At 42.8% G+C, this 25,229-nt stretch overlaps 1 long non-coding RNA gene across 1 annotated transcript in view; it reads left to right on the plus strand.

Moving 5' to 3' along the window:
- Nucleotides 1-24,923, plus strand: part of Gm42116 — a 33,545-nt gene extending 8,622 nt beyond the window's left edge. Inside the window, exon 2 of the long non-coding RNA XR_880436.1 lies at nt 24,562-24,923. This is a non-coding gene — a long non-coding RNA (predicted gene, 42116). The remainder of the gene's footprint in view (nt 1-24,561) is intronic.
- The last annotated feature ends 306 nt before the right edge of the window (nt 24,924-25,229 follow it).

Raw genomic sequence — 25,229 nt, forward strand, 5'->3', positions numbered from 1 at the left:
CAGTTCTTCATGTTGTGGTGACCCCCACTGTAAAATTATTTTGTTGTTATTTCATAACTGTAATCTTGATACTGTTATGAATAATAACGTAAATATCTGTGTTTTCGGATGATCTTAGGTGACCTCCATGAAAAGGCCATCCAACCCCCTAAGGGGTTACAACTGTCAAGTAGAGAACTGTTGCAGTATAGTGTGCCTTTTCATGTCATAAATAAGTGTCCCACCACCTCTCAGCTTTGAGTTAAGATCAAGTGTAGGTATATGCCTCTCCATTTAAAAAGACTTTGTATATGTACCTATTTTCTATGAATTCTTCAGTGTGTGCTATGCATTCTTAGTGGAGTATAGAAGACAGAATGAATGAAGTGTGTGGGGGTATTTAATGAAAACAGGAGACTTCGGATTTGAGTTCTGAGGGGAAGGTTGGATTTGAACAAATTTAACAGGTGAGAGGAAATTTGTTAGATTGATGTGGTGTGGTTAGGACAGAGGAAGAGGGGCTGGAGAGGTGGCTAAGAGCCTGTACTGCTCTTGCAGAGTTCAGGTCAGTTCAGTTTCCAGAACTCAGGTTGGGAGGCTCACGATGGCTTGTAGCTCAGCTCCAGAGAATCCCAGAGCTCCCTTGAGTGCCTGCCCTCAAGTGTGCTCACTACACATGGACACAGACGCACAGGCATAGTTCAAAGTGAAAGCAGATCTTGGTTTTGGTTTTGTTTGATTTGTTGTTGTTGTTGTTTGTGGCTTTGTTTGTTTTGTTTTGTTTTTGAGATAGAGTTTCACTAGATAGCCTTGGCTGGCCTGAGATTCTCTGCGTAAAGCAAGCTGGTCTTGAACGTATAGAAATCTGCCTGCCTCTGCATCCCAAGTGCTAGGATCAAAGGTATGTGACACCATGCCCAGCTTAAAAAAATATTTTTTAAAGAATATAGAGATCTGAAAAGATGGCTCAATGGTTAAGAGCTCTTGCTGTGGTTGCAGAGGACTAGGTGCAGCACCCATATGGCAACTCACAACTGCTTGTAACCCCAATTCTAGGGAACCTGATGCCCTCTTTCTGTCTACACTGGTATCAGGTATACATACAGTGCACACACATACTTGTAGGCAAAGCATTCATACACATAAAATTAAACTGTTTTTAGAAAGAAAATGGAGATTTTTTAGTGAAATTCTGAAAGTCTAGAAAAGTCACACAGGCTTGCAGTAGACAGCACTGTGTCCAATGTCTGTACAATGGACATAATTTCTCAAAGGTTTTGGTATCAAGCTAGGGATCTTTCAAAGTCACAGCTTAGCAAATAATACCATCAAATTATAAAAGCATGTTGATTTAGCCACATGTTATGATTGTCATAGATGCTATTCTGATGAGTAAGTCAGTCATTTGAGGTGCTTCTAAAGATGTGACCTTGTGGCATGTGACACTCCACTAATAAATGAGTCCTAAAGTCACTGGACTACATGCTACCACACTCACTTGATCAGCCCTGCTGCACATAACCAGTTCTCCTAACTGCTGCCCCTAATGCACCTTGCAAATTCCTCCTTCCAGAGCACGGAGCCTGTCATGATATGCATATAAATCCCCTCTTCCCTTTAGGGCTCAGATATCAGTGCCATCTCCAGAGATTCCCTTCTCCCACCTCCAGGACTGCCATCCTGGATGGGTTCCCGGTCTCCTTTCTCCTCCACCACATCCCACAGGACATCTAGTGTGCTGACTCGGTCTAATAGGTGAATTGCTGAGGCAGTGAATGATTGGATAGAAGGAAGTGTGAATAGAAGGAAGAAGAGATAGAAAAAACATCCCTAATTTAAAAAGTCTTCTTTAGCTACAATCCCTTCTTTTGTAGCCGAATCGTCTGTGCGGAATGGAATTACTGGATCTCACTTTGTAAAACAACTTCTCTGAAGCATAACACAGCATCTTTTTTTTTTTTTTTTTTTTTTTTTTTTTCTGGTGAGCTGCTTTGAGCATGATATCTAATTCTAAGAGAATTTACAAATTTCTGCTTTCTGTTTCCCTAATGGCTGGTGAGACTGAATAGTTCTCTATTTGTTTGTCAAGTCATTTTAGCTCCTCACTTATAAATTGTCTATTTTGATTGCTTACGAAGTTGGGTATTTTTCTATTTAAGGTCATTTTTAGCTTACTGGTCATAAATTATCTATTTATTATCTATATAAATTGTTGGCTTACTGTTTATATAAACACTTAGAACATATTTACCACAAATAAGAAAGATTAGATTTTAAAAATACATTTAGTTTCCCCTGGAAACTGTCTACATTTCTCTCCAGTCTTCTCTGCTGATAACATTGCCACAGATAAGTGCAAATTATGGATATTACTAAAAGAAAGCATGTTTTAACTGTGGAGCCATCGTTCTAGGCCCTATATCTGTATTTTAAGCTCCTTTTTATTGCTTTATGTTGCTGTGGAATAAATATATGTGTCCCTCCTAAATTCATGTCTCTAAGCCCTAACACCTGATATTATCAAAGTTAAGAGGTGAAGCCTTGTTGGATGGTGGTGGCGCTTTCCTTTAATCTCAGCCCTTGTTAGGCAGAGGCAGATGAATCTCTGTGTCAAGGCCAGCCTGGTCTACAGAGTGAGTTCTAGGACAGCCAGGGTTACACAGGGAAACTGTGTTTGGTGGGGTGAGACCAAAGAAAGAAGGGAGGGAGGAGAGGAGGGAAGGAGGGAGGGAGGGAGGAGAGGAAGGAGGGAGGGAGGGAGAGGTGGGGCCTTGCTGGGTGTGGTGGTGCATGCCCTTAATGGATGGAGCTCTTGGGAGGATCCCGGAGTTGAGGCTAGCCTGGTCTACGTAGTGAGTTTCAGGGCAGCCAGGACTACATAGAGAGAACCTGTCTTAAAAAGAAACAAACAAACAAACAAAAACAACAAAATAAATAAAAAGAGGTGCCTTTCATTGGTGATTAGCTCAAGAAGGTGAGGCTCTTGTAGACCCTAGAGCTCTCTCAGTGCCTTTCCACCATTTAAGGACACAATAAGTCAGCAGTCTGTGGTCTAGAGTTGGATCCTTCTAGAATCCAGTCATGTAATGTGAACATATTAGCCTACTGTGCTGTCATAATGACCCCCAGGGAAGGACTAAGACAAGCTTCAACCCTGGCACCTCAAATGAGGATGGCAGGCATTGGCTCCCTCCCCTCTCCCAACCTGGACCACAAAGTCAGCTGCCCCACCATCAAGCCTAGTAAGAATTTACTATCTTGACAGTTATTAGGCCTCACTCCTTGTTTGAGCTTATAAGGTTTTCCCTCCTCAGATCCCCTACTCCCTGAGTATGCAGATGAAGTATCTTCCAATACCACTGTTACAGACAATTGTACAGGGCCATACACAGACAGACCTTGCCCCAGAGACCCTGGCCACCTCCCCAGGGGCATAAGTACCCTCCCCCCAATAAACTGAACCAGTTCTCTGAAGCTGTTCCCGGTATGCAGACAGACTTACAAATGTAATGCATAGCTATCTTTCTGCCAGACTAAACTAGGGTGGGGGAGGGGTGCAGGGTTCCTCCCTGAGCAATTGGCAATCAGAGAAATCTTTTGGCTTATTACTTTAAACTAAATTCTATGCCTGAGGGTTTTTTTTGGGGGGGGTATCATATAAGCCTGTTTGAGACTTATTTATAGCAACAAATTCTCTGTTTCATGAAAATTAAAAACAGCAAAATAAATTATTATTTTTTTTAATTTATTCATGTTTAAACATAGTCTCACTGTGTAGCCCTGGCTGACCTGAAACTCACTATTTAGACCAGGCTGACCTCACACCCAAAGAGATCTGCCTGCTTTTGCAGGGATTAAGGGCACAGGCCATCATGTCTGGTTAAACCCAAACTAAACCAAACCAACTCTTAATTCGTAGGAGCCTGCAAAATGTCGTCCATTTCATTGCACCTGTTATTTAACTAGGTCTCCATTTCATGTGGTTTGGGGCTTATGCATATATTTTTCTTAGTTCTGTGATGCATTTTAAAAAGATGTTTTGCATATCCTAAGCAGAACTGTGGTGGCTTTCAGCAGGTGGCTTGGGCAGGATCTGTAATCACCATCTTGTTGGAAATAGATTCTGATGTGAACAGAATTGTGCCCTGCCCCTCCTCCACTCCTGAATTCATACGCTGAAGCTCTGATTCCCAGTATCCCAGAACGTGGCTGTAATTAGAGACAAGGTTTGCAAAGCAGTAATGAAGGTAAAATGACATTACTGGGTGCACTTGATCCAACACGACTTGTGTCTTCGTAAGGAAAATAAGACACATGCATGAAGGGAGGACCGATTCCATGGACAATTACCAATTTGCTAGTATCTGGTTCTTGCCTTGGTTAAAACTGCAGTTCGTCAGAGCAGGGGCAGGGGAAATATTAAAATCTGGGACTAGAGAGGGAAGTTTGATGTTCACTTCTGACTGAGAAAGGGGTGCAGGTGAGGGGATCAGGAGGCTGGAGAAGAGTTTTCTGTGATGGCAAGACCATGTCCAGGCTTCAGGAAACTCTTGGCTGCTGCTGAGGGCTCCCGGGGCTTTCCCAAGTCACCAACCCCTTGCAGATTCATGTGTGGGGGCCATGGTGCTGCTTGAAGAGGAGAGAGATGAGGAGTGCTGTGTTTTTAGACTTCACACCCCAAACCCCTACCCCTGCTAACATGATTTTTTTTTTTCTGTGAAGATCAGTTCTTCTGCCTCACAGTTTGGGCTAAGCTGCTAACAGTCCTTGTTTCCTAGGTCTTCCATCTACCGGAACATCTATTTAATGGGTCAGACTACCCACGATGCCACAATTAGAGTTCAAAGCTTTTCTGAGGAAATTCCTGGTAGTGGAATTCAGTGTGAGGCCCTCACTGTACCCAAGTGTGGGTATTTCTCAGCGATACAATCAAATACTGATAAGAAACTGTCAGCAGTTTGGGAAGAAGGCACCTAGAGGCAAGAGACTGAGAAAACAGGAGGGAGAAATCTTGGCTCTTCTGTCTACCAGGACCTCTTTACCTTCCATGTTTGGTGAACGTGAGGAATGTGGGGGAGGCTTTTTAGTTTGTTTTAGTTTTTGAGACAAAGTCTCTCTGTGTATTCCTGGTTGTCCTAAAACTCACCCTGTAGGACACACTGACCTCTAACTCAAAGAGATCCACCTGCCTCTGCCTCCTGAGTGCCAGGATTAAAGGTGTTCGGCATTACAACCTGGCTGGTAGGCTATTCTTATCTTCTCTCCCTCCCTCCCTCCTTCCTTCCCTTCCTTCTCTCTTCCCCTCTATTCCTCTTTCTCCACCACACCTCTCTATTTTCTTCATCTTAAGAGCTACTTTTAGTGAAATTTAAGGCTTGTAGGGACATAGAAGAGTCAGAAGCTCACACATCCCTCCACCTACCAGAGATTAGGAAAGATACATACCACTTCTGCCTCCAGTACCCTGGCTAGAGCTCAGCAGATGGCTGACTCTAGCTTAACTTAAAAGGAGGCTTTGGGACTCTTCACTTGTGTCCTAGAAGAGCAAAAAGCCACTAAGACAAACACTAGGAACAACCACCATATTTCAATGTCCCTTCCTCCCCAGCACCCAGGCGCCAGACTTTCACGGCCCCATGTTTCTAGCTTATTGATTGTTGGTATCTATGCTCAGTGCTTAAGGCTATTCCAGCAATGAGCTGTCTGAGGTAGGTTAGAGACCAAGAGAGAAGAGAGCTGGGTAGTGAAAGTGATGGAATGAAATTAGGTAAAATTCCTGCCAAGAGAGAAGCCAGCAAAAATCTACTGTCCTTTCCCAAAACCCACTTGCCATCTGCCTCTGCCAGGATGTGACAGATGGCACAGGAGAGGTCTCCATCTGGCCCTGCCTCTGCCTAATGAGGGCAATAGTGCTGTCTTCCTCAATGAGTGTCAATTTCTCTCACCTTTTTGGAAGTAATGATTAACAAACTATGAGCATCGAAGGGCTATCATGTGATGGTATAACGTGTGTACGTTGCAATGCTTACCACAAGCTAATTGGCATGTCTGTCTATTGGGTATGTGTGCATTGAAAACACTTAACGATCTGTTCTCTTAGAAATTCAGGTATATGTTACTATCAATTATAGTCACCATACTGTGCATTAGAGCCCATAATTCACTCACCCACATGAATAAAACTCTATACCTTCATCTGTCTGTTTCCCCACCTCCAAACTTTGTAGCCACCTACAAAGGTTATTCAATGAGGTATGTCTGTAAAGCTGATTTTTCAGATTTCACATGTGACATCACATGCTATTTGTGTTTTGTGACTCACTTATTTTATGGAACAGAATGTTCTCCAGGGCTGTCCAGGTTGTTGCAAAGAGAAGATTTTCCTCGTTATTTATTTTGAGCCATCCTGGAACTTGATATGTAGCCCAGGCTAGCCTTAAGCACATACTCGTCCTTCAACCTCCCCAAATCTGAAATTGCAGGACTAAGGCACCACGCCAGACTTTCTCCATTTTAAAGGATGAATAATACTTTCCTATATGTATGTGACATTTATTTTATCCATTTATCTGTCAATGGCTACTTAGGCTGTGCCAAGTCATAACTATTGTGAGCAATGCTGAAATGAATAGGTGAGTATAGATATGCTTCAAGGTACCGGGGCTGATGAGATGGCTCAGTGAGTAAAGACATCTGTCACCAAGACTGGCAACCTGACTTCAGTCTCTGGGGGAACTACAGAGGTTGTCCACTGACTACACATGTACATCACTGTATGAGTGTTCCCCACATACATACACAAAAGTAAGTGAAGTTGTTAAAAGAAAGATAGTGATTTTATTATCTTTGAATACACACAGAAGTAGTAGTGATAGACCACGTTATTTCTAATTTTATTATTTTCTCAGGCATCTCCATACATTTCCCATAATGCTGCATCTATTTTTCCACAGTGGTGTGCTTTTTATGGACATACTTCTCAACCATGTTACCCTTTGAATCTTAAATGCTCCCCCGCTTTTTCTTCTGAGGGTTGAAGCTAGGCCCATACGTGTTAGATACTCTAGCACTCAGCTATAGCTCTACCCCTGAGCTTCAGTTTCTAATGAGGGAAATCTGAGTTCTATGTAGACATCCAGAAAATAGGGACCAATATAGGAAGTTTTTTAAAAAAGAAATTATTTTTATTTTATGTGCATTGGTGTTTTGCCCGCATGTTATGTCTCATCAGATCTTGGAGTTACAGACAGTTGTGAGCTGCCATGTGGGTGCTGGGAATTGAACCCCGGTCCTCTGGGAAAGCAGGCCGTTGTTTTAACTACTGAGTCGCTTCTCCAGCCCCCAGGAAATGTTCTGAAGCCACAAAAGTTATCCTCAGACATTTCTTCTACCCGTTTCCAACGTATTTGTTCCTGTTGTAGCTGCTGTAGTTGCTGCTCACTGCCCACCTCAGCTCCACATCCCTCCCAGAGGCCCTCCTACTTCATTCACTTACTGACTGCACGCGCACGCGCGCGCGCGCGCGCACACACACACACACACACACACACACACAGTTGATTTCAGAAATTCTCTCTTTAAATGAAGTTCCAAAGCTTTACCTCTTTTTGCTCAAGTGAAACCTTCTGGTGGAGCCTGGAGAGTATTCATGGGCTACATGCCTGCCATAACTGGTGGTTATAAAAGCATTTATTAGTTAACCATTTAATCTAGCTGTAATTTATGAGCAATGTTTTAATTAGGCGATTAATTCCTAAGGAGGTTTGGAGCTTATATTTTCTGTGCAGAAGTATTTTTTGTGTGTGTGTGTGTTTTGTTATGACTTAAACCCTTCAGATACAGTTTAATGCCACAATAGTTTAAGCAACCAATCTCTGCCCCTCCAATACAATATTTCCTTGTGCATCACGTGCCCCCCCAGCCTCATGTTCTGTGAACACGATTAATGACTGCAAACAGGGAGACCATAGCTACTCATCAGTTTCTGTGGAGCCAGGCTTGTTGAAACATAAAAAGAACACTAGATGATAAGATCCTAGAAACGTTCTCTGGGCTCTTATCTCCATCAGGTGCTTTACATAGCTTTCACACACAGTGTTGAATATAAAAAGAAAGTTATGGGAAAAAATAGAGCCAACAAGACAGATCATATGGTAAAGGTGCTTGCTTCCAACAGTGATGGCCTGAGTTTGATTCCCAGGACACATAGGATGAAAAGAGCAGCCTTATTTATAATAGCCAGAAGCTGGAAAGAACCCAGATGTCCCTCAACAGAGGAATGGATACAGAATATGTAGTACATTTATACAATGGAGTACTACTCATATATTTTAAAAAAAATGACTTCATGAAATTGTTAGGCAAATGGATGGATCTGGAGTATATCATCCTGAGTGAGGTAACCCAATCACAAAAGAAGACACATGATATGCACTCACTGATAAGTGTGTGTTAGCCCAGAAGGTCCAAATAACCAGGATACAATTCACAGACCATGTGAAGCTCAAGAAGATGGAATACCAAAGTGTGGATACTTTGATCCTTCTTAGAAGGGGGAACAAAATACCCATTGGAGGAGACACAGAGACAAAGTGTGGAGCAGAGACTGAAGGAAAGGCCATCCAGAGACTGACCTACCTGGGGATCCATCTCATATTCAGTCACAAAACCCAGACACTATTGTGGATGCCAACAAGTGCTTGCTGACAGGAGCCTGATATAGTTGTCTCCTGAGAGGCTCTGCCAGACCCTGACAAATACAGAGGTGGATGCTCACAGCCAACCATTGGACTGAGCACATGGTCCCCAATAGAGGAGTTAGAGAAGGACTGAAGGAGCTAAAGGGGTCTGCAGCCCCATAGAAAGAACAACAATATGAACCAATCAGTACCCCCAAAGCCCCCTGGGACTAAATCACTAACCAAAGAGTACACATGGAGGGACACATGGGTCCAGCCATATATGTAGCAGAAGATGGCCTTGTCAATGGGAGGAGAAACCCTTGGTCCTGTGAAGACTCGATGCCCCAGTGTAGGGAAATGCCAGGACAGGGAAGTGGAAGTGGGTGGGTTGGTGAGCAAGGAGAGGGGAGATGGAATAGGGGGTTTTTGGAAGGGAAGCCAGGAAAGGGGATAACATTTGAAATGTAAATGAAGAAAATATCTAATTTAAAAAAAAAAGAAAATAGAGAAAGGATTTCAGCAAATGGTCCTCTGATTGCCAAACATGTATTATAGCATACATGTGTTCACACATATGCACAAATAAATGAGTATCTTCTTAAAAGAGAAAGAGTTTTGGAGGGTGTAACATAGTTGCCTAGCACATGTTATTACATAGTATTATTTTAATATTTTATATCATTATTAATTATTAAATATATTATTTAAATTTATTTAATAAACTAAGCTATAGTATATTACTACATTAAATATATAGAAATAAATTACTATTATTACAATTATTTATTATAAATAAAGTAATGGAGGAGGTCTCAGCAACCACCACAACTAGTAGTGTTGGTCTGCAGGAGGCACGAAGGCAGCTGGTTCATCACGGCTCAGTAGCTGGTGTTGGTTGGAACTTCAAGAGTCTGACCCTGAGTAGTTTACACATATTTAAGCTCAGCACAATTTGGTGAAAAACATCTCTTGGTGATTATTAATTCAATCCTGTGTGCACAACAAAGTTCAGTACATCAGAACTCTTCACGACGTACAAGTGACATCTTCCACAAAGACAGGTTCTATAAAGTAACAGAGACAAGCTCAAGATAAGGGTCTTGGGGAGGAGCCAGTGTGGTCTGGGCCACAGAGATAGTGCAAAGGCCAGCAGACTAGTAACCACATCCGCTTTCTGGGTGGAAAGCAGGTTGAAGAGACAACCCTGTGTGTTTAACATTCCTGGTTCCCCTAGTGCTTATCTGGGAATCCAAGGGCCTCTGTGCCTCCTACTAAAAGGAAAATTATCAAAAGTATGTAAATCTGAAATAAGATGTATTATGCACTGATTATTCTTCCCCCACAGCAGGCTCTGGGGTCTGGTGGCTTCCCAGTCACCCAGAAACAAGAGAAGGCTCATATCTCAGGATTCCAAATGGCTGTTCAAGCACACGTCCACAGGACCACACTTCCTTCCTCTCACAACTGAGATACAGAGAGAATACAAAATATACGCACCACTGAGCTTATAAGGACGACTAGACAGAAAAACAGACTTACTTTTCAAAGGTGCAAAATAAAGTCTTAATTTAGATTGCTCTTGGAAGAAATTGCTCTACAGATTTAAGGAGCATCTCTTAATTTATAATCTGGATGAATGAAGTAATTTATTAAAAACCAATCATAGAGCCTTCTTGGCTGGCAAAGGTGTGTGGTACACAGCTCCTAACTGCCCCAGCTGGATTCCTGGAATTTACGAGAATGTGAAAGGAGAGACTACCCACATGAACTTGTTCTCTAAGCACCTCATGTGTGCCATGGAGTCACCTCCCCACCATACAAATGACAATAAATGAATCAAGATTTAAAATATGCCATTGGCACTTTGAGAAGCTTCAGGGATACAAAAAAAAAAAAAAATCATCATCAAAAGCAGCGAGGAAGACGTAGCTGGCCAGCCCTGGTCCCTTCTGTAGGCCTGGAGGTCATCCATCCGCTGTGCCATAGACAACACTTCACAGTCGGTAGTGTCTTTCTTATGGCCTGTGACTGTCTTTGTGGCCCTGTGTGATGAGACTGGCCTGGGAATCATAATGAGAACTTGTCTCAAAGCGACCAATCAAACAAGGCAAAAAACAAAAAACAAAAACAAACAAAAAAAACCAAAAACAACAAAACAAAACAAACTTTACAGCAACATTCAGTTGTTTGCACTGCGCTCTTCTAAGGGCTTTGCAATACCATTGTGTGTTGACAATAACCCAGTGGGTGGTGTCATCTGCTTTGAAGAGGAGGAACCAGAAGCACACAGCAGTAAGCAACTTCTCCCAACTTTCTGCACACCTCACTAAAGGACTTAGAGTCAGGAAATCTGGTTAGAGTTCATAATCTGACCATTAAGACACATTGCCTTTTGATGAGGGTAGTGATCGTTAAGGAGAGTCAAAGCTTGGGATTCCTCAGGCACAGATTTTTACGGCAGGCAGAATGAACTGGAGTATCTGAGAGAACAATTTATGACATCATCTTGATTCTCACATCATACTAACTTCTAGATTAAGTGGAGTCAGTTCCTGTGGTGATCTGTGGTCCCTTAAAAGACAAGGCAGTTGAGATGTTGGTGATACTTATTAAAATGCGTGTAAACACCAATGTTCTTATTAAAAAGCCCAGCTGGGTTTTATAAGATGTTTGTCTATTTGCATTTTAAGAGGATAGAGACTGCAAAATGTTGAAAACTCATTTTAAAATCCCTTACAACTTAATTAAAAAATTGAAATTGCTTATCACTTAGAAGATACTACAGAAATGCAGGCTTCCCAGGTTTCTGCATACCTTGCCTTTGCCTTATAGTATCGTTTATTTTTGCAAAGAATACAGTATATTAGCTACAACAGGAAAACTCCGAGACAGTATTACAGTGAGTCTAGAAAGCAAGGCTGTCCCTTTGGAATGAAAGCAGAAGCCAGAGTATTGCATGTCAGGAGCCTATTGCCAAGAGTACTTGCAGCGATGGAGCGTACCTTCATGTGTCCTTTCTTCACTTCATCAGCTGGCCCAAGGTTACTGTTAGAATCCCAACAAGAAATTATAAGAATGTGTGCGTGCACACACACATGTGGTCCTGATGCTTGGGAGGCTGGAGCAGGAGGTGTATTTGAGCCCAAGTGTTTAAACAAATCAACATTCAAGACTCTGACGCACAAGAAAATATAAATAGGTAACCAGACCAAGACATTAGGGCTAGCAAGCATTTATTTTATTTGGAATGTTCCATTGTAATAGACTATAAAAGCCCTAACACAGGGGAAGGGAAGGCCTTCTGGGGAAGGGAAGAGAAGACAGGGAAGGGAGAGGAGAGTGAGAGGAAGGTAAAAGAGGGAAGGAAGGGATAAGACTACAGGGAATTTTTATGGGAGGATGCAAATTCAGCTGGGGTAACAAAAGACAGGCTCTGAGAAGCACGCTGAAAGAGGGCTGAAAAATAGATTTCCCTACCCCCAAACATTTCAGCCTAATTATCCAGGGTCAGAGAGGGTGTTTTGTTTCTTGACTGCTTGTTTGGTTACAATGAGATAGATCAGGGCTGTACTTTTTCAAGCTGGTAAGGTACAGCCTCATTTAGTTAAAAAAAAAAAAGAATTGTCTTGCCCAGTACAATAGAGAGAGAGTTTCATCCCTAATAATAACCCCTTACACACACACACACACACACACACATTAACTGCCCCTAATGACCCAGGCTGATAAGACCAACCACTGCCCAACCCCATACTCTCTAAGGCCTGCCATAGAAATTCCAAGATTTGGATTTTTCCCTTTTAGCTACAGCAGCAGAAGAGAGTTGAGGTTCCATTATTATTCTACGGCTACCTGTAGCATCTTTTTGTCTCCTGTTTTTTGCTTGCTTGTTTGTTTTTTAAAAGACAGGGTTTAGTGTAGTTCAAGATGGCCTCAGACTTGCCATGTAGCCCATGCTGGCCTTGAACTACTGATCCTTTTGCCTTTACCTCCCAAGTGCTGGGATTACAGGCACCACACTAGGTGCTTTTTAGGATTCTGCCACAATGGCTAACCCTCCAGCCTCTGTTATGGGGTTACAATTACTTTATTATAAGACTGATAACACACATTTTCAATAGCTATGCTGGCTAGTTTTATGTCAACCTGAGACAGGTCGACTCATCTGAGAGAAGGGAATCTCAGCTGAGGAAAGGCCTTCATGAGATCCGGCTTGAGGCAAGCCTGTGGAACACTTCTTAGTGATTGCCAGGGGAGGGCCCAGACTATTGGGGGTGGTCCCAGATAAGAACATAGGTGGTTTATAAGAAAACAGACTAAGCAAGCCATGGAGAGTTAGCAATAGGAAGCACATCCCCATGGCCTCAGCTCAGGAGTGTGAGCTCCTGCTTCTAGGTTCCTGCCTTGTTTGAGTTCCTGCCCTGACTGCCTTCAAAGATGAATGATGGTATGGAAATGCAAGTGAAATAAACCCCTTCTTCCTGTCTTAGTTAGGGCAGAAGCAGGTGGGTCTCTAGGGTAACCTGGTCTACAGAGTGAGTTCCAGGGACAGCCAGGGCTACACAGAGAAACTTAGTCTCAGAAAACAAACAAACAAACAAACAAACAAACAAACAAGCCACAAAGTTTAGAAGCTTTAGTAGAGTCCTGTGGGGCTGAAATTCAGACAGGAGCAGATAAGGCAGCTGCTCAGCCTGGTCTCTGAAGTGGAGCAAAACGAAGACGGTTCTGAGAATAAAGGGAAAACTGAATCAAACTGCCATATGGGAGGAGAAAAGCAGTGCTGACGTGCGGAGAAATGTAGGGTGCACATGCTCCTGTCAGCAGACTCCTATCCATGCTCCTGAGAACAACCCTAATGAAGCTCACTGGGAGAAAAAGACATGCAAGTAAACGGAGGTGGGTGGGAAGAGTAAAGGGATCAGGAGGGGTGGAGTGGGGCACAAGGAGGTAGCAGGTGCATATGATCAACGTGAATTGTGAACATGTATGAAAATGTCCTCATGGAAATGCTTGTGCATAGTGAAACGTGTCAATAAAATATTTTTTAAAACAAACAATGCTAGAGTCACGCTCAAAAGCACAAAGGGTACGCAGAAATAAAACATGATCCAAGTCCTTCAATTCTCCTTCCCTCTGGCAGCATGCTAACAGCATACCCCCACGGACAGTGCTGGCAAGGCAGGCTCGTGGTTTGGAAAGTTCCTGAATGGCATCACCGGGTAGCCTGTGGAATCCTCATGACACGTTTGAAGCTGAGATATCATAGCTCAGTAACCGGCAGTCTACATTCATCTAGCCTCACCAACTAGAAGAACTCTATTACCTCCAGCAAAACTCTATTATCCAAGCTTGACATGGTGGTACACATCTTCCATCGCAGCCCTGCAGAAGTCATGACCAGTTGTAGGCCAGAGAGGACCACACACTGAGATTCTATTTTTAAAAATTCCGTTATGCTTGGTATGAATGAAGACTTTTTTTTTAAACCATCTTCCAAAATGAGGAGACACAAAGTGCTAGTAAAGAGAGTACAGTCTGTGATCCAAGCTTTTGTACCGAAATATGTGCATGCCTATTTGGATTGATTTTGTTTTTCATTGCTATAGTCTTGCACTAAATTATATTATTGTAGACCAAACTACTAAGAAGACCCTTTAAGAATCCCCTGGCTTCAGACACGATGTTCTCTGATGCTACTGTGTTACTGCAATCCAATTTGTTCTCAGTCATTTGGAACAATTGTCCCAGCCCATACTATGAAGAGCCAAAATAAAGATTATGTCATCTCACCTTCCAATTCTATTGAGCCATTGTCATGTCTCCTGGCTAAGCATTCTGCCCTTGCTCCCAAGCAGGAGAGCCAATCTGCTGTGACTGGCCATAGGTATATTAAGGGACCCACTCCCACCTCTATCTTGATTCCTCCTCCCACGTGTTTTGGTTACAGAAGAAAGGACTAACTACTGGTTGCTGATTCAAAGATTAGTCCATGTTGAGTTAACATTCCATCCCTCACCTGTTATTGTAAGTGAATTCAGAAGGCAATTCCACTAGTGCATAAACCAACTGCTCCAAGGAAAATGTGCCAAGACAAATTCCATAGAAATGAGCCCTCTGCTGCACCCCTCTCACTGTGAGATGCTGCTACTAGGAGGTGTGGCCTTGTTGGAGTAGATGTGGCCTTGTTGGAGGAAGTTCATCACTATGGGGGTGGGCTTTGAGGTCTAATGCTCAAACTCACATCTCAAGTATGGATGAAAGTCTCCTTCTGACTCCCTTTGGATCAAAATGTAAAATTCTTGATTCCTCCAGAACCATAGACTGCCTGGACGCTGCCATGTTTTCCACCATGGCAATAAGAGACTGAGCCTCTGAAACTGTAAGTCAGCCCCAGTTAAATGCTTTCATTTATAAGAGTTGCCTTGTTTGTTTACAGCAATAAAACCCTTAGACATCATCTAGCAAAGGCAAAATGAGCTACCCAATGCACTGATTAACTGCCTCCTTTGGTGGGTACTTTATCACTGTTCAAAGTCATGCATGTGGAATTATTTGCAATTGTTCACTCGATTAAACTGTACACTGGGTGGATTACCATCTGTCTTCATTACTTTTCTGTTGCTGTGATAAAATACCATGACCAGAAATGACTTATGGAAGAAAGGGTTTATTTTAATGCCAAGAGGATACATCCATCATGCCAACAAGGCAGCAAGCGGCAGGCATGGTGGAGGGAGCAGAAAGCAGAAAGAACAAAAGGGAAGTTGGGTGAGGTTTTAAGATCTCAAAGCCCACCCCCAAGGGCATACTGTCTTAGTCAATGTTCTTTTGCTGAGAGGACACACCATGACCAGAGCAACTCTTAAAAAGGAAAACATTTAAAACTCCTCTGCCAATGCCTTTGATCCAAAACTCTTCAGTTGAGTCTCCTGCAGACTTTTTGGACAAGGGCCAAAAGGAGCCATATTTTTCACCAAAATATCACAAGAATGGTCTCTAGGCCACATCCTAATATTCTTCCCCTCTGAAACTTCTTGAGCTGGGCCCCCACAGTTCAAATCATCCTCAGTGCCACTGTCTTTAATGCTTCTACTAGGATGGCCTCACGTAAAATGTCCAACTGCTTTTCTTTTTGTTTTTGTTTTTTTAGGTATATTTTTATTGGATATTTTCTTTATTTACATTTCAAATGTTATCCCCTTACCAGGTTTCCCCCCCTTTCTGGTAACTCCCTATTCCATCTCCCCTCCCCCTGCTTCTATGAGGGTGTTCCTCCACCCACCCACCCACTCCTGCCTCCCCACTCTTCTTCATTCCCCTACACTGGGGCATCTATCGAGCCTTCATAGGACCATGGACCTCTCCTCCCATTGACGCCTGACAAGGCCATCCTGTGCTACATATGCAGCTGGAGCCACGTGTACTCCTTTGTTGAAGGCTTAGTCTCTGGGAGTGCTGGGGGGCCTGGTTGGTTGATATTGTTGTTCTTCCTATGGGGTTGTAAACCCCTTCAGCTCCTCAATCCTTTCTCTAACTCCTTCATTGGGGACCCTGTGCTCAGCCCCATGATTGGCTGTGAGCATCCACCTCTGTATTTGTCAGGCTCTGGCAGGGCCTCTCAGGAGACAGCTATATCAGGCTTTTTTCAGCATGCATTTCTTAGCATCCACAATAGTGTCTGAGTTTGGTAACTGTATAGGAGATGAATCTCCAGGTGGGGCAGTCTCTGGATGGCCTTTCCTTCAGTCTCTGCTCTGCACTGTCTCCATATTTTCTCCTGTGAGTATTTTGTTCCCCTTTCTAAGAAGATTGAATTGCTTTTCTACTCCAAAAGCCCCAAAGTGTTTCATATTCCTCCAAACAAAATCATGGTCAGGACTATTACAGCAATACCCCAGTCCCTGATACCAACTTCTCTCTTAGATAATGTTCTATTGCTGTGAAGAGACACCATGACCATGAAAACTCTTATAAAGGAAAACATTTAATTGGGGCTGGCTTACAGTTTCAGAGGTTTAGTCTATTATCATCATGGTGGGTAACATGGCAGTATGCAGGCAGACACTGTGCTGCAGAGGTAGCTGGTTTTACATCTGGATCAGCAAGCAGTAGGAAGAGAAGGACACAGCCTGGCTTAAGCATTTAAAACTCTAAAGCACCCCCACCCTGTGACTTATTTCTTTCAATAAGGCCCCATCTACTCCAACAATACTTCCCCTTCTAGTACCCATTCCTGATGGCCAAGCATTCAAATATTGAGCCTGTGGGATCATTCTTATTCAAGCACTTACGTCCACCAGCAAAGCTTCAGCTCTTAAATCTCCCCAAACAGCATCGTCAACTGGGGACTCGATATTCAAATACCAAAGCTGTTTCTCATTAAACCCACCATCCTACCTATAAATTAGGACCTTCTTCTACATCTTCACCAACTGGCAATACAAAAGAAATTCCTGAGCATGATGTAGCTCAGGCAAAAGAATACTCATATGCTATGCATGAAGCCCTGGGTTTGATCCCCATCGCAGAACCCAGGCATCAAGACACAGCTATAATCCCTGAACTCAGCAGATGGAAGTGTAAGGATAAGGTCAAGATAGGGCCAGTGAGATGGCTCGGTGGGTAAAGGTCTCCTTGCTACCCTGTGACATAAGCCTGGCTGCCTGCATCAATCCCTGGGATTTACATAAAGATGGAATGGGAAAACTCACACCCCAGAGTTGTGTTCTGTCCTCCGTGTGTGCACTATGGCATGTTCGTTCCCACACACAATGATAACAAGTAAAATAAAAATTCAAGGTCATCCTCAGATGCACTGCAAGAATGTCTTCAATTTAAAACAAAGTTTAAAAAGAAGAAGAAAAAACCTTCACTTAGAGGTTACAGGTCTGTACAGAAGAGCCAGACTGGCATTAAGAAACCTAAGTCAAGCACTTAGGGAATTTAGTTGTGCCTTCTGGATCTCCTGGACATCAGATTCTCATACACTACTCTTAGTATGCAGGTGTTTACACCTTTGTGGATTTGTACATGTGTGAAGGTGCACTTGCATGGAGGCCAAAGCTTGATACTCAGTATCTTCCTCAATTACCCCCACCTTATTTTTGAGACAGAGTCTCTCCTAGACCCTAAAGCTCATTGAATGGCCTAGGCTGGCCGGCCAGTGAGCCCCAGGAAGACTTCTGTCTCTGTCTCTCCAGTTCTGAGATTACAGGGGCATGCCACTGCAGCTGGATTTGTAAAAGTGGGTGTTGGGAGTCCGAACTCAGATCTTCATGTTTTACCACAAGCACTCTACCAATGAGCCATCCTTTGTATGCCATCCACCAGCCAGCCCCATCTCTGCTTGACTGTAGGCTGCTTTATTCAAAATACCTGACAGAATAACTTGAAGGAGAGTTTATTTTGGCTTATTGTTTTGAAGATTCTGATACATTCTCCATTGATTCTGGCACAGAACGGAGCGACACAGAACAGTATCCAGGGGTGTGTGCACAAAAAGAGCACTATCTTACCATGGAAAAGAAGCAAAGAATGAGATAGGAAGGAGCCGGGGACAGACACTCACAAAGTGAGTCCCCTGTAATCTACTTCCTCCAGTAAGGTAACACACTTGAAAGTGTCTAGTACTTTCCCAAATAGCACCACAAACTGGGGACCTAGACTTCTGTACATGAGTCTGCGAGGCACATAATGCTTTCGAAATATTAGTGGAAATCTGAGGTTATACGTAGGATGTTTGGTATTAAAATCAAGGTGGAGCTGCTTTGGGAAAGGACAATAGCTGCAGAGAGGGGAAGCATTTGCTCCAAAATCCTGGACTCAGTGCTGCAATTCTTCTTGTTACTTGGTGATCACCAGAGACTTTGTTAAACATTTTATGTGCTAGAGATGTTTCAAGTGTCACTGGGTCTGCTGGGTGCCAAAGAAGAACAGCTTAGACTCCGGCTACCATTCTCTAGTTCCTCTAGAACTGGCAACTTTACAAATTACTTGTAAATTGGGTCTAAGTAACATAAACAAATATAACATACATTGCCTCTAGAACCCCAAAAGGGGATTATGGGTAGCTCAGTGGTAGAGTAACTGACCAGCATCCGAGAGGCCCTGGGTTCCATCTCCAATATTCCCCCTCCCCAGCCCCAAACCCCAAAGGCTCACCTGGTACCTCTTCTTTAGTTTCTTTAAGTGGTAGACCTTGTATGCAAGGCACACAACTTATCCCGTACTTGGGAAGAGATATCTTGAGATGTCCCATATCGTGTGACTCTCAGAAATTTCACCCTGGTACACCCTGGTACCAGAGCTCCATGGGCTTTCTCTGGGTTTATCTTCTTCTGAGATTCTCACATGTCTTAGTAACTTACCTGAAATTACGTGCTGCTTCCTATCCAGGGTCAGAGCAGAGAAATACAGTACTAGCAAGTGCCATGGTGAACTAGTGTGGTTTGATGAGGACTGCCAAGATCTCACAAGCTCTAGGACACATTCTGGGAGAAAGCAGGAGCATTGTCACAGTCTTGAATGACATCAGGTCATAATGACCTGTTCCTGGTGGTCCTTGCAAACTGGCATGGGGAAGGAAACTTCTATCCACCAAGAGCAGCATAGAGTTATCAGCAGCCTTTGGTGTGTCCAGGAAGTAAGACCATACCTAGACAATGGCTGCAATTGGAGTCAGCTGTTGAGTTTCACAGCAATAGTTATCCTCCAAGGTTCATCTGACTTTTGAAGAGGTCAAAGAGGCAACCTGAAAGCAACAATTGTCAATACCCCTTCTGTCAAACCTTTATCAGTAGAGGTAATCTCTGAGGATCTAACCAGGACCTGGCACGGCTTATCTATAAAGTCCTGGTAATGGTAGCAATTTCCAGGGGCTTCTGCTTCACTCCTTTTCCCTCTCACCATCCTTAGTGGGTGGAGACTCATGACAACAGCCAGAGAACAAGCCAATTATCCCACCTGTGAGCTCTGTGTGTCCCCCCCCCCATCCCCCCCAGTCAGTGAGGATAGGGCCGGGTTATGTATCCACTCAGTCTGACTATTGCTACTTGGAAGAGACAGTGTTTAAATTTTGTTTTGAATATGTTGAAAAGTTAATGCTATTCAAAATGGCGTTGGAACAGTGACTGTAAAACCCAGGAGAGACCCTTCTAATTCCTTGGCTCTGTCATAGCTCTGTCATAGCACTTGCGACATTTTGTTTCAGTGTCCTGTTTATGACCTTGATTTTTGAGAGGATCATAAAGGACTCTGTGTGTGTATGTGTGTGTGTGTGTGTGTGTGTGTGTGTGTGTGTACACCTTGCATTACTTGCATACAATTATTTACTAAGAGTTCATTAAATTGCAACGAATGTTTTTCTGTTTGCCAATGTCCTCATGCAGAAAAATCTCCCCCCAAAAGGCTCAGTGGCATCTGCTACATGACTAAGAGAGTATCAACTACAGTTTGGACTTTGGCCTTGCACCTCATAAATTTCAGTAAAGCTGTCTTTGGCTGTGGGAAAAACACTCTCCCGAGGGAAAATTGCAGTGGTTAGAGTCTATAATTAATTTATAGAGCATATGATAATATTATATTTTTATATTAAGCTACTATGTAATATAAATACATTTAATTGTTTGTCTTGTATCCCCGATGGAATGCTAAGTCACTTATTGACATTATATACAACTCCCAAAGCTTAAAAATTGACCAATAATATTCATAGAATATTTAAAAATAATTTATCAACCTTGAGAGAAAATATATGAATTGCATATATTCTCAAATAGGAAATTGATCATAACATCAAACTTCTGCATGGAAGGAAACAGATTGTTTGCCCTGAAATATCACAGGTATGTATTTTGTAGCCATTAAAACGTAATGACTGTGCTCCCTCAGAGCAAACAGGTACTTGTGCAACTGGTTGGGATAAGATCAGAACTTATCACAATTCAGTGGCTTCTGAGAACTCACAGAGAAATAAAGCAATAGCTACTTGGTGTACATTCTTATGGTTCTGTGTGCAACACATTACAATACATCAAAAAAATTCTGTATGTTTTAATTGATTGTCACCTCTATTTTCCCCCCAAAATGAGCTCACACAAAAGAGTAATTTCATTTAGAGGCAGACTTGTTCTATAGAGCTGTCTGGTTTCCCAGGCACATGGCAGATCTGAATTTGGGTCATAAACAGCTCAGAGCTCTCTGACCTCAAGGGTTGTAAGGCCAAACAAATCTGGTGTGTGTGTGAGGTAACACTTGGCCTTCTCCCTCGTGACCCACTTTGATTACTTCTCAGTAGAACATGGAAAAAAGCCAGAGGGGTGATGCTAGCCAAGGCTACTTGGTTGTAGAAATGGCTGATGACGAAGCACAGGGCACAGATCTGGAGGGACAAGGAGATTAGATATGCAAAGCAAAAAGAAAGAAATAGGTCATCCTGAAGCGGCCTTATGAGAAATAAGCAACGCCAATTCTTACTCAAACCGCTGCTTAGTGAGTGTGTTATTCCTGTGACGGTACGGATTCTGATCCTTGTGCTTTGCAACCAGAATATTAGCATGTGAAATCGGTTTGTATAGTTTGCATCTAGGTTGGTTCATCCAGCTATCTAATAAGGGCAAGGTTCAGTTTCCATGTTGGCTGCTGAGCCATACACAGAGAAAAAGACCCATCCCAAGCTGTAGCTTATACGGTGTCCTGTGTGAGTCTCTCCCAAGCACAGGTCCCTGATCGTGTGAATAATTCTAGAGTTATAGTTACCAAGCCAATCTAACCACACTCGCTGTGCTTTAGCAATCTCTGTGCGTTGCCTTATTGAATACTCATGAATTTGATACTTTTAGGTAAGGAAATGTGCTAAGTGTGATGGTACATGCCCTCAATCTAGCCTTAGGAGGCTGAGGCAGGAGGATCATGAGTTTGAATTTAGCCTGACCTGCATAGTGAGACTTACTCAGGAGAGTTAAGGAGATACCGATGTAGCTTGCTTGGGAGAGTGCTAGCCTAGCATGCACGTAACCTTTAACCCTGGATTTCATCCCAGTACTGCATAGACTGGATGTGGTGGTAGTGCTGGACTATAATCCCAGCACTTAACAAGTGGAGGCAAGAGACCCAGAAGTTCAAAGTCATCTTTATCTACATAGATTCATAGGGATTTCATAACCAGACTGGAACACTTGAGACCCTGTCTAAAGAACAAGAGTTAAGTAATTTGCCATTGTAGGTCACATAGGTATTCGGAATAAAGCTGAATTTTGAATACAAATATATTTAGCACTATATGGTCAACTGATCAGATTTACATACACACTTGTCCTTCATCTCCTAGATTGCCTTCAAGACCGGAGTTATGCTGGGTTTACAAAAGTGGGAAGATGGGGGTCGTTAGGCCAGCAGGTTTCAGGGCCCATTCTAAAGACCACATTTCTGTATGTTTCAGGAACTAGGCAGCCAGCATCAGGAGTATGTGTATTTCTTGTAAACCTGTAGAGCACACATAAAACCGTGGCTCCCTAAGTGCTCTCTCGATTCAGGCCCCACAGAGCTTAGCCACTTCATGTTTGCTCAATGAAATAAGAACACAGATGAAAAATTATCAAAAGGGCAAATGTAGCATCTCAAGTATTAGATGTATATGGAAAATCGCAAGGCTGATTCCAGGAAGCTTATCCAGGAAAGAAAGGGCTTTCTCTGCCACTAATTCCGTTGTTTTCTTTAATGTTTTTAAACCACTTATTTGGTACGTGTGTGCATTAGTTACGTGTAAACTGCTGAGATAAAACACCAAGATGCAGGCCACTTACAGAAGGAAGGCTTTATTAGACCTGTGGTTCCAGAGGGATGAGTCCATCAAGGCGTGGAAGCCACAGGTGTGAGAGGTCATATCTTAAGGCAAGTGTGAAGGAGGGACTGAACACTGGGAGTGGTGTACAGCTTTGAATGCCTGAGGCTGGGGGTGCATCTGTCATTCAGATCACTATTCTCTCTCTCTCTGTATGTTTGTATGTATGGATATGTATGTATGGATGCATGTGCACATGTGTGTGTGTTTGTCACAGCACACATGTAGAGTACAACTTGGAGAAACTGGCTCTCTCCTTCCATTATTTGGGTTCTGGGGATTGAACTCAAGCCATCAGACTTGGTGGCAATCCCACTGAGCCATGTTGCCCACCCTCCATCATATTTTCCAACAGACGAAGCAAAAACCTGCCACTGAATTAAATGAAATGTAATTTTTTTCTACCTCAGAGTTACGAGATAAGAAATGTACTTGTCATATTCTGTTTACCATATTGTAACAGTAACAATTTTAACTTTAAAAAAACAATTACATGTTTGACTAGAAATAAAGTACTCTTGTTTTTTTAAAGCTGTAAGTTAAATTTATCTTTTGCTGATTGTTGAAATTGCACAAATATATATTTTTTAAAGCCTCTAGGTTTGTCTTCAAGTTGCCTTGGCAGATAAATAGACATTTCGTATTTTAAAACAAAGCTGGTTTGAAATTGGTCAGGATAGTAGGAGGATGACAATCTGTTGTAGATAGAGAAAAATACATATATTTAGATTTTCAATGATTCACTTCAGTATGATTTTGCCTTGGCTGGGTACATATTAAAGTTTACTTTAAATTAAGTATATTGAACTTGACTTGTATAGAAATTTAGAGTTCAGAACCTTTAGTCAATGGTTCCAAATGACAAGCGTGGAAAATGGATTCCTACGTTCACATGAAAAGGGTTTATCTATTCACATGATAATTGTGAGGACGTGCCATCCACATTCATGGTACATGTGCATGCATATGTGCACACACACAATGGACATAGGTATGAGGTAATAAAGTTCCAGAATGTCTTTTGGGCTGAAGAAGTGCTATTGAAGCTGTGCACAGCTGCACATTCCTGTAACTCCAGAACTGAGGGAGACAGGAGGAACCTAAGCGCTTCGGTTCAGTGACAGGCAGTAAGGGAGAGTGCAATAGATTAGAACACCTGAGTTCTAGCACTTCTGTGTACACAGAGGGGTGGATGCATCTGCACACTCACAGGCATTTTACACACATTGTGCATGCAGAAGCACACTCATGTCCATGCACCCACAAGTGCTAATTATTTGCCCCCACTTTTTGCTAGTAAATAATATGCCTCATGATGTTTCCATATAAATGGTTATGTATAAAATCTTCTTTTTAATTCATAAAATTTAATTTAAGAGTGAAGCAAACTTTGGGCCTGTTAAATAAATAACCGTTGTATGTTTAAGGACAGTTGTATTAGCTGAGTGTGGTAGCACATGCCTTGAAATCTTAGCACTTCAGAGGTGGAGGGAAGAGGTTCAGAAGTTCAAGGCCAACTTGACTATGTAGTGAGATTTAGGGCTATTTAAAAAATTGTCTTTTAAAAAAAGAAAAAGGAGAAATAGTTGTTTTTGAGTTTATGCAATATTTTCCTTTAAATCCAGCAACCAGCTGGAAAATGTTTCTTGAATGCCTGTTCTGCATCCAGCTGCAGGTGTATAAAGAGCAGGACACAGAGGAATCTGTCATTCTAATCATTGTTTCCAAGTATTATTAATGTCATCCCTGCTGGATAGCTTTCATAGTGCTGGATGGGTCTATGAAGACTGCTGGAGGAGAAATGAGAATAAGCTGGACCTTGCAACAAGATGTACCTGTTGGTACAATAGTGGCATGGCTGTTACAGGAGTAACCATTGCTTCCTGACTGGATTTGAGGCCTACTCCACAGGCGGGAACTCATGCCTGGTCCTGAAAACTTAGTCAAAGGCTCCTGGCTGGAGAGGTCATAGGCCCTGGAGGGGAACCTGCTATTGTTGTTTTAGAAGATGGACAAGTCATCAAACTGCTTTCTAACTATGTATGTTTATGCCCATAGATCAATGCGGCTCCCAGTCTTGGTCCATCAGAGAAGCTTTCTGTGCAGGGCAGCAGTCAATGCCGAGGATCCTAACGGACCCAACAAAGTGCTGAGAGTTAGAGACTGAGTTCTCAGCCCTATGTCCGTATCAATATAATCACCCTTCTCACCAAGCTCAGGGAGCAGTGACAGAAGAGGCCCTGGAAAGACTGAAGGAGCTAGAGGACAGGAAGGAGTGCTGTGACACGCCACCTCATGGATGTGACTTACTGCTGCACTCATGAGCTCGCTGCAGCTGGGATTGCCTGTACAAGATTCAAGCCCGGCACCTTCCAACAGGGTTGGAAGAGGGACTCAGGAGGCCCTACCCCTAGCTGAGGTGTGTTGTTGGCTGTTGATGGCTGGTGGGGAAGATTCATTTTTCTTTGAGGGTCTTTGGTTTTCAGGTAGGTAGGTTACTCATCCCCCCATGTGAGGGGGAGTGTGGCTAGAGAGATGATCCAGCAGTTCAAAAAAAGTGAGTACTGCTTTTCCAGATGACCCAAGTTCAGTTCCCAACACCCAATAGCTATAACTCCCAAGAACCTGTAAAACTCCCAGCTATGTATAATTCCAACTCCAGGTGTTCTTAGATCCTTTTATGACCTCAGCAGGCACGCGCGCACACACACACACACACACACACC

The sequence above is a fragment of the Mus musculus genome, chromosome 5, assembly GCF_000001635.26.
Source record: "Mus musculus strain C57BL/6J chromosome 5, GRCm38.p6 C57BL/6J".
In the NCBI taxonomy this organism is placed as follows: domain Eukaryota; kingdom Metazoa; phylum Chordata; class Mammalia; order Rodentia; family Muridae; genus Mus; species Mus musculus.